The sequence below is a fragment of the Schistocerca cancellata genome, chromosome 3 (genome assembly GCF_023864275.1).
Source record: "Schistocerca cancellata isolate TAMUIC-IGC-003103 chromosome 3, iqSchCanc2.1, whole genome shotgun sequence".
Taxonomy (NCBI): domain Eukaryota; kingdom Metazoa; phylum Arthropoda; class Insecta; order Orthoptera; family Acrididae; genus Schistocerca; species Schistocerca cancellata.
In genome coordinates this window covers 69,923,198-69,945,341 of record NC_064628.1, presented here as the reverse complement: position 1 = coordinate 69,945,341, position 22,144 = coordinate 69,923,198, and the positions used below count along the sequence as shown (strand labels likewise).

Below are 22,144 nucleotides of genomic sequence, written 5' to 3'. Positions count from 1 at the left end.
GACTTCGCTGTGCGTGTGTGCTTTCCTCAGAGTTTGAAGTGTATAATATCAAGAGTTTTTGTTGTGTTTTCACCGTTTGTTGATAGTATAATAGCGATGGTGAATTACTGTTGTTACTACGGATGCAAAGAAAAATATGCGAAAGGAGGGGTAGTAACTTTTCATGGGTACTATGCTTAAAAATTTCGAGATGCATTATAATTAAGGCTTGATTCTGTAAATCTATTTTTCTACGATTTTATGACTATATAATAGATATTACGGCTCGTACAAAAGCTTAAAAACTACCGCTTCCTCTCGTAAACCTGCTAGTGAAACAGGAAAGTGAATAACTAGTTGTTTCAGCAAATACTATCCACTATGCATTTATTAGTGACTTGTCGATTATGTATATAGATTTGAAAGACAGAGTGGGAGTCTGTAATTGTCTTCGTATAATAGGTGTGTCCAAACCTTTTGTTTACTATAAAGTTACTGTAGGAGACCATGTTAGGTGTGTCTAGGACATGGAGAATGATTAAGTGTGATTTATATTTTAGTTTCCCGAAGGATGAACAATGAGTAAAGACGTGGCTCCAGAAAATGAGGAGTAATTTTGTCCCCACAAAATATTCCAAAGTATGTTCAAAACACTTTGAAGAGGAATGTTTAGAAAGAGAAAAATTTGGACGTCTGTCGCGGAAGGTAGATGCTATACCAACCATTTTTAATTTTCCACAGCACCTACTACCAATTTCTGCATTCAGCTTAAATACATTTTCTGCACAAATCAAATAAAAAACACAATAGTATAGCTAATCAAAGTAAACATTCATCTTCTTTGGTGTGTTTTGCCTTCAATTTATTTTCTTCACCATTTGATGAAGAAGCGTAAAATATTAGTAAACATGTCCCCAAACTCTTTCATTTCTGTCACTTTCCACTTCCCTTAATGGTGTTTTACGGGTTGACTCTTACATGACCAACTGTATTTGCTTTACAGTACATTTATTCTCCGATCGCCTTTTTTCCCCCTTCCTACTCAGTCTACTATTTATTTAATAAACTGGGAGCAAGTACGTAAAATGCGTTAAATAAACACTTTAAAGTGTCACCAGTAAGAAAAATTCTGCTTTAGGACGCGAAAACGAGGAAATAAATACGCAGAAATAGCAGAAAAAAGGACGAATTAGCAGGGATATAGTCACTGATGTGAGGCAAATTCGGTGTTTTTCAGACACTTGTAAAAGTACTAGCGTACTGTCAAGTCGTTTTGCAAGACTATCACTGCAAAAATGTACGTCAGGCTCTGTAATACTATAAAGTGCCGTATCATACCAAAAACTACCAAAAATTGAGTGCATCTGAACTGTGACACCTATCACAAAGAAGCAGAATGCAATATCACTTGCCCTTAAAATTTACGTAGCTGGTTTATTCCCGGTATCAAATGGATACTATTAAAATGTCTGCGCAACATATATAAATAATCCACGACACGTACGAAAATGATCCATGTGTACTAGGGATGTAGTGACATTCGAAATATACAGGGCGCTATACGGACAAACACACGACGTCCCGAGAACACGTAACCAGACCGGCAATGTATACATAATCTGTGCTGCGCATGTGAATGCTCACTCCAGAGATATTTACTCTATGATGGATGTCATGTTTAGTTAGTAGCATCTTCGGAAAGAACGCACACGATGTTTCAGCCATATTGGTCTATTTCTTTGTGATTGGCAATCATGTGAATCAAGAAAGTCGAGTGATTGTCAGAAAATGGAAGAAGAATAATTCCGTGTGGTGATTAAACATTACTTTATGGAAGGCAAAATGCCTCAGGAGACTAAACGGAAGCTTGATAAACATTACACTGACTCTGCACCTTCGATTAGAACAGTTGATAAGTGGTTTCAAAATTTTCGGAGTGGCTGTATGGGTACAAGTGATGCTGAACGTTCCGGACGCCCGGTGGAGGTTACGACTCCAGAAATCATTGATAAAATTCATGATATGGTGATGGATGACAGAAGAGTTTAGGTGCGTGAGATAGCTAGTGCTGTGGGCATCTCGAATGAACGGGTAAATAATATTTTGCATAAACATTTGGACAAGAGAAAGCTATCCGCAAGAAGGGTTCCGCGATTGCTCACGCTTGACCAAAAACGGAATCGTGTGAAGTGTTGCAAGGATGGATGGCAGCTGTTCAGGAAAAATGCGCAGGACTTTAAGCGTCGTTTCGTCACTGTGGATGATGAAACACTGATACATTACTATACTCCTGAGACCAAACAACAAACTAAACAATGGGTTATCAAGGGAGAATCTGCACCAAAAAGGCGAGGACCATTCCTTCGGCCGGAAAGTTATGGCGACTGTCTTTCGGGATTCGCAAGGGATAATCCTCGTCGACTATCTGGAACAGGGTAAAACTATTACAGGTGAATATTATTCATCATTATTGGACCGTTTGAAAACCGAGCTGCAAGAAAATCGACGGCGATTGGGCCGCAAAAAAGTCTTTTTCCATCACGACACTGCAACAGTACACAACTCAGCAGTTTTGGCTACTAAATTAATGGAAATAGGATTACAACTGGTTTCACATCCCCCCCCCCCCCCCTATTCTCCAGACTTGGCTCTCTCGGAATACTATTTGTTCCCCAATTTTAAAGAAATGGCTGGCGGGACAAAGATTTCATTCAAACGAGGAAGTGATTGCAGCAGCTAATAGCTATATTGCATACTTGGACAATTCCTATTATTTGGAAGGGATCAACAAATTAGAACAGCGTTGGACGAATTGTATAAGTCTAAAAGGACACTACGTCAAAAAATAAAACAGCTTTACCCCAAACATGTAAGTAGTTTTTATTTTTTCATTGACTTTTCTAGCACCCCTCGTAGGTGTGTTCTGTCAGCCCCAAGGGCACAATGAGCTTTTACAGGCTGTTTCACAAGCTTTCCTCGATGCTTCTATAGCGCACCTTTACAACTGTAGGCATACAGTGCGAAGTGAAGAGAGGATATTTTTGTTTTTCACTGATTGCGTTGAAATCGTAAGTGGCACAGAAACTAGTAATTAAAATAACTAACGCAAGGAACACACAGGAACAAAACTACGTCAACTGCAATTCGCTGCACTACATTGCCAAAAAGAAATGGCAATTCTAGTGTTCTTCGTGGCACACTAAACCATCGAAGTCTCGCACCGGCGGCCAGGTCTTCCCTCTGAGCCAAGTGCGGTGGAGATGGACGATGAGAATGGAAGACTCATGACGCCATCAGCGGTTGTGTCTGAGGAGGCATGGCAAATGGGATCGGAAGGCATCTTTATTATTCAAAGTCTCCAACTGAACACACCTGTGTTGTTTTTCCTTGCTCTTCCTTCTCACACGGTTTACTTGCATTGGTCCATCTGAGATACATTCTCTAACCGACAAGACAGTTGCGCTATAGTAGATAGAGTAGGCGTAAGTTGATCCCTGACAGCTGCGGTGGGCTGGGCGCGGCAGCTCCACGCGCCTACCTCGACCAATAATGTAACGCCTTTCTGTAAACTTCTCTATGCCAACGCCTCAGTGCTGTCATAGCTCTATAGACGATTATTGCTCACGCTTGTAGAAGTTTGCGCATCGCAGCTGAAAGCTGGCAACAGTGCTGAGAGATGTCAGGGACCATCTTACGCCGTCTCGCCTATACACTGATCAGTCAAAACATTACGATTTCTTACCTAACAGCCGGTATGTCCACCTCTGGCACGAAACATAGCAGCGGTGCGTCGTGGCATGGAAGGAATGAGGTCTTAGTAGGTCACTGGAGGGAGTTGGCAAGTCTCATAAGTCCCGTAAATTCCAGGGAGGGGAGCAATGAGGTCTGACGCCAAGTTCAATCACATCCCAGATGTATTTCATTGGGTTCAGATCTGGCGAGTTTGGGGGCCAGCACGTTAATTGGATGGTATCTGTTCCCGAAAGAAGAGATGACCGTGCAGCTTCTCTAGAATGAAATGATAATTAAATCGTGACCCTTCCTGCCGACAGGTACTGCTCATATACATCTATGAAGACAGTTGAAAATGTGTGCCCCGACCTGGACTCGAACCCGGGATCTCCTGCTTGCATGGCAGACGCTCAATCCCTCTGAGCCACCGAGGGCACAGAGGATAGCGCGACTGCAGGAACTTACTCTTCCACGCTTCCTGTGAGATCCACATTCCCAGCTTTCCACAACCTGCATTCGAGCTGGCCGCTGTGGCCGAGCGGTTCTAGGCGCTACAGTCTGGAACCGCGAGACCGCTACGGTCGCAGGTTCAAATCCTGCCTCGGGCATGGATGTGTGTGATGTCCTTAGGTTAGTTACGTTTAAGTAGTTCTAAGTTCTAGGGGACTGATGACCTCAGAAGTAAAGCCCCATAGTGCCCAAATCCATTTTTGAACATACCTTCGTAGTATCCCTGCAGTCGCACTATCCTCTGTGCCCTCGGTGGCTCAGATGGATAGAGCGTCTGCCTTGTAAGCAGGAGGTCCCGGGTTCGAGTCCCGGTCGGGGCACACATTTTCAGCTGTCCCCATTGATGTATATCAACAACATCTGTCCGCAGCTAAGGGTTTCAATTTAATTATCATTTAATTGAATTGGAACTCGTCACTTTGTTCCTCGAACCACTCCACGACATTCCAGGCCTTGCGAGATGGTGCATTATCCTGCTAAAAAAATATCACTGCCGTGGGGAAACATGATCGTCATGATGGGGTGTACGCGTTCAAAAACCAGTGTACGATATTCCTTGGCCACCACGGTGTCTGACAAGGGCTCCACTTAACCCATGGAAGCTCACGTGAATATTCCCCAGAGCATAACAGAGTCGCCGCCAGCTTGTCTCCGTCCCACAGTACAAGTGTGAAGGAGCCGTTCCCCTGGAAGACGACACATTCGCGCCTTCCCACTGGCACGATGAAGAAGGTGTCGGCATTCATCAGACTATGAAACGTTTTGCCATTGCGACAACGTCCAGTGCCGATTGTCACGTGCCCTTTTCAGTCGTAGCTGCGATATCGAGGTGTTAACATTGGCACATGCATGGGTCGTCACTGCAGTGGCCCACTGTTAGGAGTGTTCGGTGCACTGTGTGTTCAGACACACTTGTACCACTTGTACTCTGTCCAGCATTAAAGTCTGATGTTAGTTTCGCCACAGTTCACCGCCTGTCCCGTTTTACCAATCTTCCCAGCCTACCACGTCCAACATGTGTTACGACGAGTGACCGTCCAACCCAACGACGTCTGAATCTGGTTTCAGCTTGGTTTCGCCACATGTTGGAGGCACTCGCCACATTTTGGACACCCGAAATGGCGATATCGAGTCTAAGAGGCAACACAATCTGCCCTCGGTCAAATTCGGACAGATCGCGTGCTTTTCCCATCCTACACATGGAGAGCACGCTCACCGATACTACATGCACCTTGCGTGTGCCTGACTAACAGTCGTTCCTCGCCAATTACACTGCTATCGTCTGGACGGGTTTATATCGATAGCAGGTCGGTGTTCATAATGTTATGGCTGTTCAGTGTAGGTCTTCTTTATGCCAAACTTATCCATCCAACAAACGATTTCTTGCAGTAAGTCGCTGCCACAGGATATTTCCATGTTTAGCTCAAGTATGGAAACGTATAGCTAAATACTGTTATGCAGGGGCATACCGAGGGTGTGACGAGATAGGCTTCCGCCAAAAGCGAAGGGACAGAGGGGGCGCGAAAACTGACCGGAAAGAAAACGGATTAAGAATTAACGGGAAGAGGTACCGTAAGTGAGTTCTCCCATACGTCATGGTCCTGTCTTCTGCATACACGAAGAAACCTTTCCCTCGGCCTGTGACTGTAAGCACACGTTGTTGTCACCGTGTTATTTCATCCTAGTAGCCTCACAAAGCAATGACCACTACTGTACAAACACCGACCGCTAACACGATTTGTGTTGCAACAGTGCGCTTGGTTCAGACTGCTGCTGGCCAGGCAGCTCATGTTCAACAATGGAGTTCTTGTTGCTACTTCGGTACGTTATTGTAGGATCTCAAAGATCGGAGTGCGGGTGCTGAAGCAAAATATGCTATTTGACTAAAGGTTTTCGATTTTTCACTGTTCGTGACGACCGAGGACTGGAGCGATTCGTGGCGGTGGAGGAAGCAAACGAAAGAGGTGGAGACCTGTCCTTCCACACAGCACGTTTCGTGCTCCCAAGTTTCGGTTGATACGATCTGAAATGCAAGTAAAAAAGAAATTCACGAATAAACCCTCTGTGGCTGTGTAATAATTTTATAAGAGTTGTTAGTCGATATGCTAAAGGAGAGCCATAGTCTGCACATCTACTGTGAACCATCCTATAAAAAACGTGTATGTTGTGCTATCGGTCACTGGATGCATTGTTCATGCATCTGATATCGTAAGTTCACTGAAAGTAGTCTTTGCTTATATGTAAGGCGTTCTGTTCTTGTTACTGTGCAAATGAAACTCTGACATATGTTAAAACATCGATCTCTTAATGTTCTTTGCTAATCTCTTTGCTAGACGTTTAAGGCATGCAATTCTTATATAAAATCGTACTTGATAGTCTGTTTCACTGTGCTTTTTATTTATCAAACTAACTTACCAAATTAAAATGTGTTAAATATGATTTGAAAAATAAGAAGAAGGGTGGTTTTTGGGGGGGTGGGGTAGCGGAGGGATAAGGCCCAGTTTTGGCGGCTTTGCCAGGGTACTATACTGCTGTAATGCATGAAAAACTGTGGAGAACTTACTTTAACTCACTACCGGATGTAGAGTGTGGAGTGGTTGATGTATCATACATGTGCACCCCCCCCCCCCCCCCCCACACACACACACAGCTCGAGTATGTACGCATGTGTGCACTCACATACGCATATCTCCATACTAGTTTTGACAATAAATATATCATGACGTTTAGAAACAGCCTGAGATTCTTAGTACAGCTGTGCCTTCACTTAAGATCTCTATCTCTGTCCTCTCCTGTTCTTGCCTAATCATAGAAGAAATGGCGGAAGCTTACGAGTTTAGACGTCTTGCAACATTCAGCTACTTAGGAGTTGGAGTACTGACTCGCTAGGAGAAGACTGAACAAAGGAATCCGTCGTAGTGTTTAGAAGGAACTGTACCGAAACTTTAGGTGAACTGAAGTTGCAGGAATACAAAATTCACTTTAGCTTTACTTCTTTTGCATTCAGTACTAGTAAGGTCAGCGTAAATCTAGTTGCGGGCAGCTTGTGCGAAGTTTTACGAGAGTACTACAGGCTCTGCTAGCATCGAGGGATAAAGTTGTTGTCTTCGACATACGTAAAAAGTGCCAATAAACACCAGCTGTCAGTAGTGATGCTTTGTCAATGAAAGCAAAACGTGTCTTAAAAGCTGCAGTACGCTTAAGGCGAAAAGACTTGTTATATGACAGCTGTTCCGGAAGATGGCTATAGAAACAAACTCTTTCTCACGTTTACTTGAAAAAACGGCCCGCCGTTGTGGCCGGGCGGTTCTAGGCGCTTCAGTTTGGAACCACGCGACCGCTGCGGTCGCAGGTTCGAATGCTGCCTAGGGCATGGATGTGTGTGATGTTCTTAGGTTAGTTCGGTTTAAGTAGTTCTAAGTTCTAGGGGACTGATGACCTCAGATGTTAAAGTCCTATAGTGCTCAGAGCCATTTGAACCATACCTGAAAAAACATTTTTCTGATGGAAACAAATTGGACCACACTCCATCTTAACTTTTTGACTCAATAAGTTAGTATCGTTTCTCTCATTTAGATGTAGCTTACAAATAGACAATTATATCCTTTGCTCTTTATTCCTCATCTGAGGGTACGTTCCTGTTCCATGTTTCTTTCTGCTCTAGTTTCACGTTTAAAGAAAACAAGAAGTTTCAGTTCCTTCAAGCGTTGTAGAATTATGCCTAATTATTTTATTGCATTCTGTGCTCTTCTTGTGACCATTCTATCTCCTTTCTGTTTTGCATTGTAATACGTACAAATTGCTAGCCCGCTGTTGACATACTCTGTGTAATCGCTGACACACGTGCTCCTACGGAAGAACACGTAGAAATTCTTCGAGCTTTCCGTCCAGCTGTGATACGACGTGTTAATACTGCAACGAGAGGTCGGCAGTAGTCTCGTGGGGTACCCAGCCAAACTGCGTGTAATGCGGCCTTCAGTGTCGACAGCATTCGCACGTGTGCGTGTGCTTCGCATGGTCATCAGCTGTAGCCTACCGTTGTCTGAAAGCCCGTCTCTCCTCCACCACCAGCACCTCGCTATCCTCGAAGGTTGTGGGTATAACTTTCACACACGTTGAATACAACGCAGCCTTTTGAAAAAAGAAAAAAAAAGAGCTCCTAGTGGACTGGACCCTCGTATAGTACATATGTAGGCCTGTCGACCCATCTCTCTCCCAATCGAACTCGAAGTGTCGTAGATTACTGAATCTGCGTGAGGATGGCGGGGTGGCGGGAAAAATCACTGCAAACTACCTGGAGAACTGGACGACGAGACAGCAATTTTCCAACAATCGCTAAATGTATCGGATGTTTCAAAGAAGATGCATCTGATTTCACAAGATATTTACCGTATTTTAGCAAATAAAAGTCGTAGCTTACCAGTGGTCCATTACACCATACCTATGGGATTAAAACATCTGCCCCTCTATTTTTATTCGGTAGTATCACTTCTTTTTTTCGTCTTCTGACGGATTGGATGCAGCCCGATATGAATTGCTCTCCTGTGGCAACCTCTTCATCTCAGAGCGGTACTTGCATGTATTCCAATGTCTGTCTTCCTCTACAGCTTGCCCAGTTCGTTTTGTTTGCCGATGATACAAACATTGCAGTAAATAGCAAATCAAGTTTAGTCTTAGAAAGATCAGCTAATAAAATATTTATGGACATTACTCACTGGTTCCTAGCCAATTCTTTGTCACTAAACTTTGAAAAAACACACTAAATGTAGTTCATAACTTGTAAGGGGTGTATATGCCTAACATACGATGACAAGCAGATAGAAGAAGGGGACAGCGTTACGTTCTTGGGATTACAGCTTGATAAGAAATTCAACTGGGAAAAGCATACCACAGAACTGCTGAAGCGTCTTAACAAATCTCTATTAGCAATGCGAATTGTGTCAGACATAGGGGATATAAAAATGAAAAAGCTGGCATACTATGCTTACTTTCATTCCAAAATGTCATATGGGATTATTTTTTGGGGTAATTCATCAAGTCAAGCTAAAGTTTTCTGGGCACAAAAACGTGCTGTAAGAGTTATACGTGGTGTGAACTGAAGAACATCCTGCACAAGCGTGTTTAGGGAACTAGGGATACTAACTACTGCTTCCCAATATATTTATTCTTTAATGAAATTTGTCATTAAAAATATATCACTTTTTCAAACCAACAGCTCAATTCATGGAATCAGTACTAGAAATAAGAATAATCTTCACAAGGATTTAAAGTCACTTAGTCTTGTACAAAAAGGTGCGCATTATTCAGGAACACACAATTTCAATAACTTGCCAGCAGCCAAAAAAGCTTAACATCCAATGAAATTCATTTAAGAAAAGCCTAAAGGATTTATTGGTGGTCAACTCCTTCTACTTCATTGATGAATTTCTCAGTAGAACCAACTGATTTGTGTGTAGATATATATAAGTGCAATATGACTTCTGCACAGTGTCAGTGCAGTAATGTGTTCATTGTAAATAAGTGTGTGTGTGTGTGTGTGTGTGTGTGTGTGTGTGTGTAAGTAGAAACCAACTTCTGCACCATTTCAGTGCAGTAATGTGTTTATTGTAAATAAGTATTATAGGATTTGTTTACACGTTTATTACCCTATAAATAAATAAATAAACTTTTTTTATTTTAAATTCAGTGCATTAGCATTTGTAAAATGATCCTTTCATATAGTGTTCATTAAAAAATGACGATCATTCCACTTGGGACCTGTGGAATGGAACATTAGCTTATTTGTTTGAGTTGTAAATATTTGTCATGCATTGTTGTTTTTCTGACATGTTCTACATTCTGGAGGACCTCCTGACTACGGATAAATTGGAATGAAAGTAAATCTAATCTAATCGAAAACCCTCTACAGCTCCCACTAGTACCATGGAAGATATTCCGTGATGTCTGAACGTATGTCCTATCTTCCAGTCCCTTCTTTTCAGTGTTTTCCATACTACCATTTCGTCACCGACTCTACGGAGGAACCGAGCGAGGTGGTGCAGTGGTTAGCACACTGGACGCGCGTTCGAGAGAACGACGGTTAAAACCAGCGTCCGGCCGTATTGATTTAGGTTTTCCGTGATTTCCCTAAATCGCTTCAGGCAAATGCCGGGATGGTTCCTGTGGAAGGGCGCGGCCGACTTCCTTCCCATCCTTCCCTAATCCGATGGGACCGATTAGCTCGCTGTTTGGTCCCCTCCCCCAAATCGACCTATCCACTGAGAACTTCCTCATTGCTTACATTCTTCTGTAGCACGAAATCTCAAATGCTTCGAATCTTCTCTGTTGCAGTAAACGCACTTTCGAAGTTTTGCTGTCACATAATTCTGTCTTTTTATCACGGTAGTATCTGTTCCCCAAAGAACAGTTACCGTGGATGGCCATGCAGCTTTGCTAGAAATAAAATGATAGTTAAATGGACACCCTAGCTGCAAACAGGCGTTAATGTACTTCATTGGGGACATGTTGAAAATGTGTGCCCCGATCGGGACTCGAACCCGGTATCTCCTGCTTACATGGCAGACGCTCTATATATCTGAGCCACCGAGGGCACAAAGGATAGTGCACCTGCAGGGACTTACCCCTTGCACGCTCCCCGTGAGACCCAAATTCGCAACATGTCCACACCACTAGATTCGTAGTGCGCCTAACAGATGTTTGCCCATCATACTCATTACTCGTGGCAGATTAATCTACCAAGTCCGGTACGAGTTCGGGCATAGAGTGTGCGTTTCGCACAAAAAGGTCAATGACCGGGAAGCCATATTTTAACTATATGTGACGGTAGTATCTGTTCCCGAAAGAACTGCCGGGTTGGAGTCCCGACCGGGGCACACATTTTCAACATGTCCCCAATGAAGTATATCAACGCCTGTTTGCAGCTAGGGTGTCCATTAAATTATCATTTCATTTATAGCAAAGCTGCATGGTCATCAACGGTAACTGTTCTCTCGGGAACAGATACTACCGTCATATATAGTTAAAATATGGCTTCCCGGCGATTCTCCTTCTTGTGCGAACGTACACGCTATGCCTGAACTCGTACGGGGATGGGCAAACATCAATTAGGCGCACTACGAATGTAGTGGTGTAGACATGTTGCGAATGTGGGTCTCACGGGGATCGTGCAGGGGATAAGTCCCTGCAGGCGCACTATCGTCTGTGCCCTTAGTGGCTTCGCCGGCACGGTAGCTCAGCGTGTTCGGTCAGCGGGTTAACTGCCCTCTGTAATAAAAAAAACTGAGTTAATAGATCAACAACGAACTTAAACGGATGTCTTACGACGCCAGCCCCGAGCAGATACAACGAACGAAAGCGAACAAAACTGAGACTACAAAAAAAAGATGGATCGAGCGTCTGCCATGTAAGCAGGAGATCCCGGGTTCGAGTCTCTGTCGGGGCACACATTTTCAACATGTCCCCAATGAAGTATATCAACGTCTGTTTGCAGCTAGGATGTCCATTTAATTATCATTTCACATAATTCTGTGTTCCAAATGTATATTCTCAAGAATTTTTTTCCTCAAATTAAGGTCTATGTTTGACACTAGTAGATTTCTCTTGGCCAGGAATGCCCTCTTTGCCAGTGACAGCGTTTTATGTCCTTCTTGTTCCGCCTATCATTTTGGTGCCTAGGTAGCAGAATTCGTCAACTTTGTCTGCTTCGTGATCCTCAATCCTGATGTTAACTTTCTCGCTGTTTTAATTTCTACTTGTTGTCATTACCTTCGTCCTCCTTCGATTTACTCTCAACTCGTATTCTGTACTCATTTCTCTATTCTTTTCATTCAAAACATCCAATAATAGTCCTTCTCTTTCACTGAGGATAGCAACGTCATCAGGAAATCTAATCACTGATATCCTCTTACCTAGAATTTTAATTCCACTCGTGAACCTTCCTTTTATTTACGTCATTGCCTCTTCGACGTAAAGACTGAAAAGTAGGGGCTAATCCGAATACTTCGTTCTTGGTCTTCTCGTATTGTTTCTTCCTGGTTCTTGTACATATTGTGTATTATTCGTCTTTCCCTATAGTTTTCCCCTGTGTTTCTCATATTATGTCTTCAACATCAATGAAGATAGAAACTTGGAGTGAATTCTGACCAAGTTTTTATTTTTGAAATGACCATTTAATGGGAAACTTTTCCATACACGCATACATAACCTTGGGAAAAAGTATGTTTAGTTTCAAAATTTTCATCTACCTTTCACAAATGTTCAATGTGCCCATCACCCAACGCAAGACAAACATCCAAAAGACAGCCAACTTGTCCCAAATTTAACGAAAACGCCTGCAGTTACGTATTCACTGCTGTTCGCATGTGGTGTTGCAGTTCATCCAAAGTTATTGGAAGCAAACACATGTAGGCCTAAATGGAGTCTTTCACAAACACCTTAAAATAAAATAAAAAAAGACGAAGACTATAGGTGTAATGCGAGATCAGTAAGGCCCTTGCGGCCAATCCACCTTAGAGACAGCTCATTGTTAAGAAATACTCTTACATCCAGGTGTCAGTGCGATGCTGCTCTGTGCTACTGAAAAATGAAATTTTAATTGTGTTGTTGTGGTCTTCAGTCCTGAGACTGGTTTGATGCAGCTCTCCATGCTACTCTATCCTGTGCAAGCTTCTTCATCTCCCAGTACCTACTGCAGCCTACATCCTTCTGAATCTGCATAGTGTATTCATCTCTTGGTCTCCCTCTACGATTTTTACCCTCCACACTGCCCTCCAATACTAAATTGATGATCCCTTGATGCCTCAGAACATGTCCTACCAACCGATCCCTTCTTCTGGCCAAGTTGTGCCACAAACTTCTCCCCAATCCTATTCAATACTTCCTCATTAGTTATGTGATCTACCCATCTAATCTTCAGCATTCTTCTGTGGCACCACATTTCGAAAGCTTCTATTCTCTTCTTGTCCAAACTATTTATCGTCCACGTTTCACTTCCATACATGGCTACACTCCATACAAATACTTTCAGAAATGACTTCCTGACACTTAAATCTATACTCGATGTTAACAAATTTCTCTTCTTCAGAAACGCTTTCCTTGCCATTACCAGTCTACATTTTATATCCTCTCTACTTCGACCATCATCAGTTATTTTGCTCCCCAATTAGCAAAACTCCTTTACTACTTTAAGTGTCTCATTTCCTAATCTAATTCCCTCAGCATCACCCGACTTAATTCGACTACATTCCATTATCCTTGTTTTGCTTTTGTTGATGTTCATCTTATATCTTCCTTTCAAGACGCTATCCATTCCGTTCAACTGCTCTTCCAAGTCCTTTGCTGTCTCTGACAGAATTACAATGTCATCGGCGAACCTCAAAGTTTTTATTACTTCTCCATGGATTTTAATACCCACTCCGAATTTTTCCTTTGTTTCCTTTACTACTTACTCAATATACAGATTGAATAACATCGGGGAGAGGCTACAACCCTGTCTTACTCCCTTCCCAACAACTGCTTCCCTTTCATGTCCCTCGACTCTTTTAACTGCCATCTGGTTTCTGTACAAATTATAAATAGCCTTTCACTCTCTGTATTTTACCCCTGCCACCTTTAGAACTTGAAAGAGAGTATTCCAGTCAACATTGACAAAAGCTTTCTCTAAGTCTACAAATGGAAGAAATGTAGGTTTGCCTATCTTTAATCTATTTTCGAAGATAAGTCGTAGGATCAGTATTGCCTCACGTGTTCCAGTATTTCTACGGAATCGAAACTGATCTTCCCCGAGGTCGGCTTCTACTAATTTTTCCGTTCGTCTGTAAAGAATTTGTGTTAGTATTTTGCAGCTGTGGCTTATTAAACTGGTTGTTCGGTAATTTTCACATCTGTCAACACCTGCTTTCTTTGGGATTGGAATTATTATATTCTTCTTGAAGTCTGAGGGTATTTCGCCTGTTTCATACATCTTGCTCACCAGATGGTAGAGTTTTGTCAGGACTGGCTCTCCCAAGGCCGTCAGTAGTTCCAATGGAATGTTGTCTACTCCGGGGGCCTTGTTTCGACTTAGGTCTTTCAGAGCTCTGTCAAACTCTTCGTATCTCCCATTTCATCTTCATTTACATCCTCTTGTAAATTATTTGTGTAATTTAATTGTGTACTGAACGAGCAAACCAGCTAGGTGTAACAGGAATATGCCTACCGCAACCACATGAACAGTCATCTTAAAGCTGGTGCCTAGGTAAACTAACACAGACCGTAACCTGAGAAAGGAATTTCTAGGCATGTAGAGTCGGAGCACAACATCATATGGAAGTGAAATCATGGACTATGGGAAAACCTGGGAATAAGGAAATCAAAGCGTCTGATGTGTAGAGCTTCAGGAGGATGTTGAAAATTAGATGGACTGATAAGGTAAAGTATGAGGAGGTTCTCCGAAGAATCGGGGAGGAAAGGAATATACGAAAAAGAGAAGAAGGGACAGGATGATGGGACATCTATTAAGACATCAAGAAGTAACTTCCATGGTGCTTGCCGGAGCTGTAGAGTGTAAAAACTGTAGCGGAACATGCATATTGGAATATATTCAATAAATAATTGAGGACATTTGGTGTAAGTGTTACTCTCTGATGAAGGCGTTGGCGTAGGCAAAGAATTCGTAGCGCGCCGCATCAATCCAAACAGCAGACGACAAAAAGAAGTGACATTACCGAATAAAAATAGAGGTACATATATTTTAATCTTCTACATATGACGTAATTGACTACTGATACGCTAATGTTATGTTTGCTGAAGTAAATCACACTCTCATTGCCTTATGTAGTCACGATTTTTATTATGCTTCATAAAGTTTTCTTGGAGATCTCTTTTCGCTTCTGGTTAGTGAATTGCTGTATTTAATACAGCGTTAGCATGTGTGAAGTCTCCGCTATGTTTCCCCAGTCTTCTCGTAGCTTATTACAAAAAATGATAACGATTCTGCATTGGTAATGAGAGAAGAAGAGAACACGCAACAGCTAGTCAACTAGATATATTGTACGATTACAGATATGAGGCATGGTGTAAAAGTAACGAGAGTTTGGAAATTTCGTATTTTGTATTAGTCGCATTTCTATGTTGGTAAATACACCTGAAAAGTATTTTTACAGTGTTAGCCAAATCTGATATTTTTTTACTTAACAGATGTCAAGAATATTACGTTTGTTTTGACATTGTAGGCGATTATTTAATTCGTATAAAGGTGGATCCGAGAATTTGTAATAAACTTTCCTATAAGAACCGAATAAAGAGTAGTAACGTTTTAGAAATGTTAAATATGGCTTTTGGTGACTATACTATGAGCAAACTAAGTGTTTACCAGTTGTATAAGCATTTTGAAGGCCGTGTAGATGAAAATGACGAGCGCCCTGGACGCCCCAGAACGTCATCAACCGATGAAAAACTGAGAAAAGGGTAGAAATAATTTTGCAAGGTCGCCGAATGAGAATCAGAGAAGTCACTGATGATGTTGGCATATCAACAGACTCAGCCACGACATTTTTTCGGATGGTTTTAACAGCAAAATTTATTCCAAAATTTTTCAAATTTCGGAAAAAAAGCTGCGAAAGCAGGTTTGCTCAGGAGTCGCTAGATGGAGTCGACAACAGTGCAGGATTACCGAACGTATCATAACAGGTGACCAAACTTGGGTTTACGCATGGGACGTCGAAATTAAGCCTCAGTTGGCCAACTGGAAGCTTTCTGGATCGCCAAAATCGAAAAAATCTCGACATGGGCAAACAGATGTGAAGGTTTTTCTCACTTGTTCCTTGATTTTTATGGAATAGTGCACCATGATTTCTTGCCACACGATCGAACGATCAGTAAGGCGTGCTATTTACAAGTTCAACGCCATCTGCGTTAAGCAATCTGATAAGAACGCCCGGACTTGTGGCGAAACAGCTCGTGACTTTAGCATTCCGATAACGAACCTGCTCGCACTTAGTTCCTTGTTCGTGAATGTTTGACCAAAAACCAAACTGTGTTGATTGCCCAGCCTCCATATTCGCCAGACATATGACTTTTTTCTGTTCTCAAAACCATAGAAAACCTTAAAGTTGCGTCGCTTTGGGAGCGTAGAAGAGATTAGAAACGCATAGCTTAGAGAGCTGAAAGCTGTTTTAGGGATTGGAAAAAGTTGGCGTAAATGTATAATAAGTAACGGGGATTATTTTGAAGGGTGTAACTATGGTCTAACACAGACAGTCACGACACACTGTTCATTTTTTTATACACTGCGGTAGCAGCGTCCAAGCGGACAGTAAGCCACACATTTGAATACGATGTCGGATGAGCGAGAATTGTACGGTTTATATTGATTGGTAACATAGTTTTTACAAAAGAGAGCGTATGTAGTGCAATAAAAATCCGGATTTACTAAAAATTACACCACATTTTTTATCTTTAGTACCCTCAGAAACCTCTGGAAACGGCACTTTACTTGCCAGTTTATTAACGATTCTCTTGCATAGGTATTTACAGCAGAACGTCGTGTTTCTTTAAGAACGAAAAGTAGCTAGTAAACAGAAGACAAGTCCTTTTTCAGAGAGACGTCCTATACCTGCCCAACACCGTGAATTTGTTTTCGCTACACTTCTAGCCAAATCATTGAATGTGGAACGTAGGAAACTTGTAATATCTACAATAGTCAACGTATCAAAAAAGCCACCTCAACTGTAGCTGAAGAAAGCCACAAAGACGTGATAATGGAACGTCAAAAGCAATAAAATTGTTTTCGAATGCAGAAGAATCCATTTCTACAATTCTTGCTACTTAGATCCACAAGCGACAAGAATCTTCAACACAGTCGTCTTCTGAAGAAAAAGTACTCATATTTACAAAAAAAAAAAAATATTTGTGTACTATTAAGTCGAGTGACGTGTAAGAAAGTGCTAATCATTTGACTTCAGAAAAGATCGTTATGTTTCAAGAAAAGTGGCTACCATAATATAAAGAGACAATCACAGAAATAAATGTTTCTAATGCATGAAACAGGTACTGTGTTTATATTCTGTTGCTTTCAGCGGACTAGGGGCAGCACGGAAGTATTTCTTCGTGAATAGGTTTGTAGCATTATGTCATTGAAAGAGAGCGTTTCGGACTTTTTTTACATTTATTTCACTACCTTTCATGTCTCTTCATAATTTACTGATGCTTGAAACGTAAAAATATAATAAATGTTATTTTATTAAGTATAAATGTAATTAACAGCAAAAATTAATGTTACATCTGAATTTCTCACCGTTGGGGCGGCTGGTGTTCCAATTGTCAGACGGTAAGAATTTCGCAGCAGTGAGTGCGACTATTGTTTAATGTTAGACTCGGGTCAACACTGGTAAGGACGAGACTGTTTAATGTTAGACTCTCGTATAACACTGATCAAGACGAATAAGTAAAGTTCTTTCCAAACAACAAAAATTCCTGCTAGTTTTTAACACATCTAGTATATTTATACATGATATGAAGTATAAAATGTCTTAGTGTCTGAAGCGCGGTAAAATATTACATCTGCTTAAAAAAATTTAACAGTAGCTTCGTGTATGGCATACGATCGTAATAAATAACTGTAGTTTGTCAGAAAAACCCATGTTTGTAGTTTCATCGTTAATTGTGAACTGTAATACAAACACATTGAAAATTTATGATGACTACTTCCCCTTTTAATGAAAATGTTGATCCGCACCACTTGCAGTCTTTGATGAAATCACTAGGTGGCCTGTCCTTCATACTAGGAGCGACAAACAACTAAAATCTACAGAGGGAACTCTGTTGTTGACAGGAGAGTACATTAAAATCGAAATGAAAGAGTGAAAGCCGTACTTAGCATTCAAGTATGTTCTCAGTCCTTCAGGACTAAAAATAGAGGCAGATAAACCATGAAAACGTCGACTCTATTGTAGGTCACTTGCGATTTTCATGTTGCGGCAAAAGAATACTCTAGTTGTAGCTGCAAAGAAAAACTTACATGCAACCTAAAAAGGGAAATTTATCGGCACAGATGGAATTCCATAAAAAAATGGACAGTTAATATGAAGGTAAGGGATGATGCTTTCCCAGCCGTTTATGCCTTTTATCTCTGTTCCCACCTGCACAGTATGCGACTGCAGCAGCACACACCTGTCTTATGGCTGCAAAAAGAATACGGCGTCGCGAATTCGTAAGCTACTGCGTTCAAAATTCAGTGAAACAAGACACCAGGCAAGCTGCTCACATGAGCGCGTAGATCAAGATAGCATTCAAGTGAATCGACAATTGACGATCGTTGCAGCCTTCTCAATGAAGGCTCTGTGTGTGAAGGCGTTAGACGAGAGGTATCCACTGAAAATTCATTGCCGCACATGGGACGCTGGTGACGCAACGGTTGGGGATGTGTGGGTGTGGCGGACGAGGTGCGTGACACGACCGGGGATCTGCGACGGCTTTGAGTAATGACGTCACAAGCGAAAAGTGTAACAAAACGAAGTAAACAGATTTGGTGACAGTAATGAAATGACTACTGTTATTAATCTGGTGTTCATAATTTCACATTGACAAAAAGGGACGTAGAACAGGCTGCCGGGATCGAAGGGTAGGGTTTGGGCTTAACATAAGACTATTAGCGACAGAGCTCTAAAACAGAAAGGAAAGTAGTCATTTCCGTTTCAAACAATTCAGGCCGAAACCTCCTCTTGCGATTTAGGGAAACCATAAAAAACCATGATCTGAATAGGTGGACGATGATTTTGACGGCCGTCCTCACTAATGCGAATTCAGTGTGCTAACCTCAAACCACAAACGTGTGGTTCCTGAAGAGGGGCAGCAGCCTTTTCAGTAGTTGCAAGGGCAACAGTCTGGATGATTGACTCATCTGGCCTTGCAACACTAACCAAAACGGCCTTGCTGTGCTGGTACTGCGAACGGCTGAAAGCAAGGGGAAACTACGGCCGTAATTTTTCCCGAGGGCATGCAGCTTTACTGAATGATTAAATGATGATGGCGTCTTCTTGGGTAAAATATTCCGGAGGTAAAATAGTCCCCCATTCGGATCTCCGGGCGGGGACTACTCAAGAGGATGTCGTTATCAGGAGAAAGAAAACTGGCGTTCTACGGATCGGAGTGTGGAATGTCAGATCCCTTAATCGGGCAGGTAGGTTAGAAAATTTAAAAAGGGAAATGGATAGGTTAAAGTTAGATATAGTGGGAATTAGTGAAGTTCGGTGGCAGGAGGAACAAGACTTCTGGTCAGGTGACTACAGGGTTATAAACACAAAGTCAAATAGGGGTAATGCAGGAGTAGGTTTAATAATGAATAGGAAAATAGGAATGCGGGTAAGCTACTACAAACAGCATAGTGAACGCATTATTGTGGCCAAGATAGATACGAAGCCCACACCTACTACAGTAGTACAAGTTTATATGCCAACTAGCTCTGCAGATGGCGAAGAAATTGAAGAAATGTATGATGAAATAAAAGAAATTATTCAGATAGTGAATGGAGACGAAAATTTAATAGTCATGGCTGACTGGAATTCGAGTGTAGGAAAAGGGAGAGACGGAAACGTAGTAGGTGAATATGGATTGGGGCTAAGAAATGAAAGAGGAAGCCGCCTGGTAGAATTTTGCACAGAGCACAACTTAATCATAGCTAACAGTTGGTTTAAGAATCATGATAGAAGGTTGTACACATGGAAGAACCCTGGAGATACTAAAAGGTATCAGATAGATTATATAATGGTAAGACAGAGATTTAGGAACCAGGTTTTAAATTGTAAGACATTTCCAGGGGCAGATGTGGACTCTGACCACAATCTATTGGTTATGACCTGTAGATTAAAACTGAAGAAACTGCAAAAAGGTGGGAATTTAAGGAGATGGGACCTGGATAAACTGAAAGAACCAGAGGTTGTAGAGAGTTTCAGGGAGAGCATAAAGGAACAATTGACAGGAATGGGGGAAAGAAATACAGTAGAAGAAGAATGGGTAGCTTTGAGGGATGAAGTAGTGAAGGCAGCAGAGGATCAAGTAGGTAAAAAGACGAGGGCTAGTAGAAATCCTTGGGTAACAGAAGAAATATTGAATTTAATTGATGAAAGGAGAAAATATAAAAATGCAGTAAATGAAGCAGGCAAAAAGGAATACGAACGTCTCAAAAATGAGATCGACAGGAAGTGCAGAATGGCTAAGCAGGGATGGCTAGAGGACAAATGTAAGGATGTAGAGGCTTATCTCACTAGGGGTAAGATAGATACTGCCTACAGGAAAATTAAAGAGACCTTTGGAGATAAGAGAACCACTTGTATGAACATCAAGAGCTCAGATGGAAACCCAGTTCTAAGCAAAGAAGGGAAAGCAGAAAGGTGGAAGCAATATATAGAGGGTCTATACAAGGGCGATGTACTTGAGGACAATATTATGGAAATGGAAGAGGATGTAGATGAAGATGAAATGGGAGATACGATACTGCGTGAAGAGTTTGACAGAGCACTGAAAGACCTGAGTCGAAACAAGGCCCCCGGAGTAGACAACATTCCAGTAGAACTACTGACGGCCTTGGGAGAGCCAGTCCTGACAAAACTCTACCATCTGGTGAGCAAGATGTATGAAACAGGCGAAATACCCTCAGACTTCAAGAAGAATATAGTCATTCCAATCCCAAAGAAAGCAGGTGTTGACAGATGTGAAAATTACCGAACAATCAGTTTAATAAGCCACAGCTGCAAAATACTAACACGAATTCTTTACAGACGAATGGAAAAACTAGTAGAAGCCGACCTCGGGGAAGATCAGTTTGGATTCCGTAGAAATACTGGAACACGTGAGGCAATACTGACCTTACGACTTATCTTAGAAGAAAGATTAAGGAAAGGCAAACCTACGTTTCTAGCATTTGTAGACTTAGAGAAAGCTTTTGACAATGTTGACTGGAATACTCTCTTTCAAATTCTAAAGGTGGCAGGGGTAAAATACAGGGAGCGAAAGGCTATTTACAATTTGTACAGAAACCAGATGGCAGTTATAAGAGTCGAGGGGCATGAGAGGGAAGCAGCGGTTGGGAAGGGAGTGAGACAGGGTTGCAATCTCTCCCCAATGTTATTCAATCTGTATATTGAGCAAGCAGTAAAGGAAACAAAAGAAAAATTTGGAGTAGGTATTAAAATCCATGGAGAAGAAATAAAAACTTTGAGGTTCGCCGATGACATTGTAATTCTGTCAGAGACAGCAAAGGACTTGGAAGAGCAGTTGAACGGAATGGATGGTGTCTTGAAGGGAGGATATAAGATGAACATCAACAAAAGCAAAACGAGGATAATGGAATGTAGTCGAATTAAGTCGGGTGATGCTGAGGGTATTAGATTAGGAAATGAGACACTTAAAGTAGTAAAGGAGTTTTGCTATTTGGGGAGCAAAATAACAGATGATGGTCGAAGTAGAGAGGACATAAAATGTAGACTGGCAATGGCAAGGAAAGCGTTTCTGAAGAAGAGAAATTTGTTAACATCGAGTATAGATTTAAGTGTCAGGAAGTCATTTCTGAAAGTATTTGTATGGAGTGTAGCCATGTATGGAAGTGAAACATGGACGGTAAATAGTTTGGACAAGAAGAGAATAGAAGCTTTTGAAATGTGGTGCTACAGAAGAATGCTGAAGATTAGATGGGTAGATCACATAACTAATGAGGAAGTATTGAATAGGATTGGGGAGAAGAGAAGTTTGTGGCACAACTTGACCAGAAGAAGGGATCGGTTGGTAGGACATGTTCTGAGGCATCAAGGGATCACCAATTTAGTATTGGAAGGCAGTGTGGAGGGTAAAAATCGTAGGGGGAGACCAAGAGATGAATACACTAAGCAGATTCAGAAGGATGTAGGTTGCAGCAGGTACTGGGAGATGAAGAAGCTTGCACAGGATAGAG

General features: G+C 41.7%; 1 non-coding gene across 1 annotated transcript; it reads left to right on the top strand.

The window, feature by feature from the left end:
• Positions 1-4,466: 4,466 nt before the first annotated feature.
• Positions 4,467-4,541, top strand: Trnat-ugu (transfer RNA threonine (anticodon UGU)). The gene has a single exon. It is a non-coding gene; the product is annotated as a tRNA-Thr (tRNA).
• Positions 4,542-22,144: the final 17,603 nt, after the last annotated feature.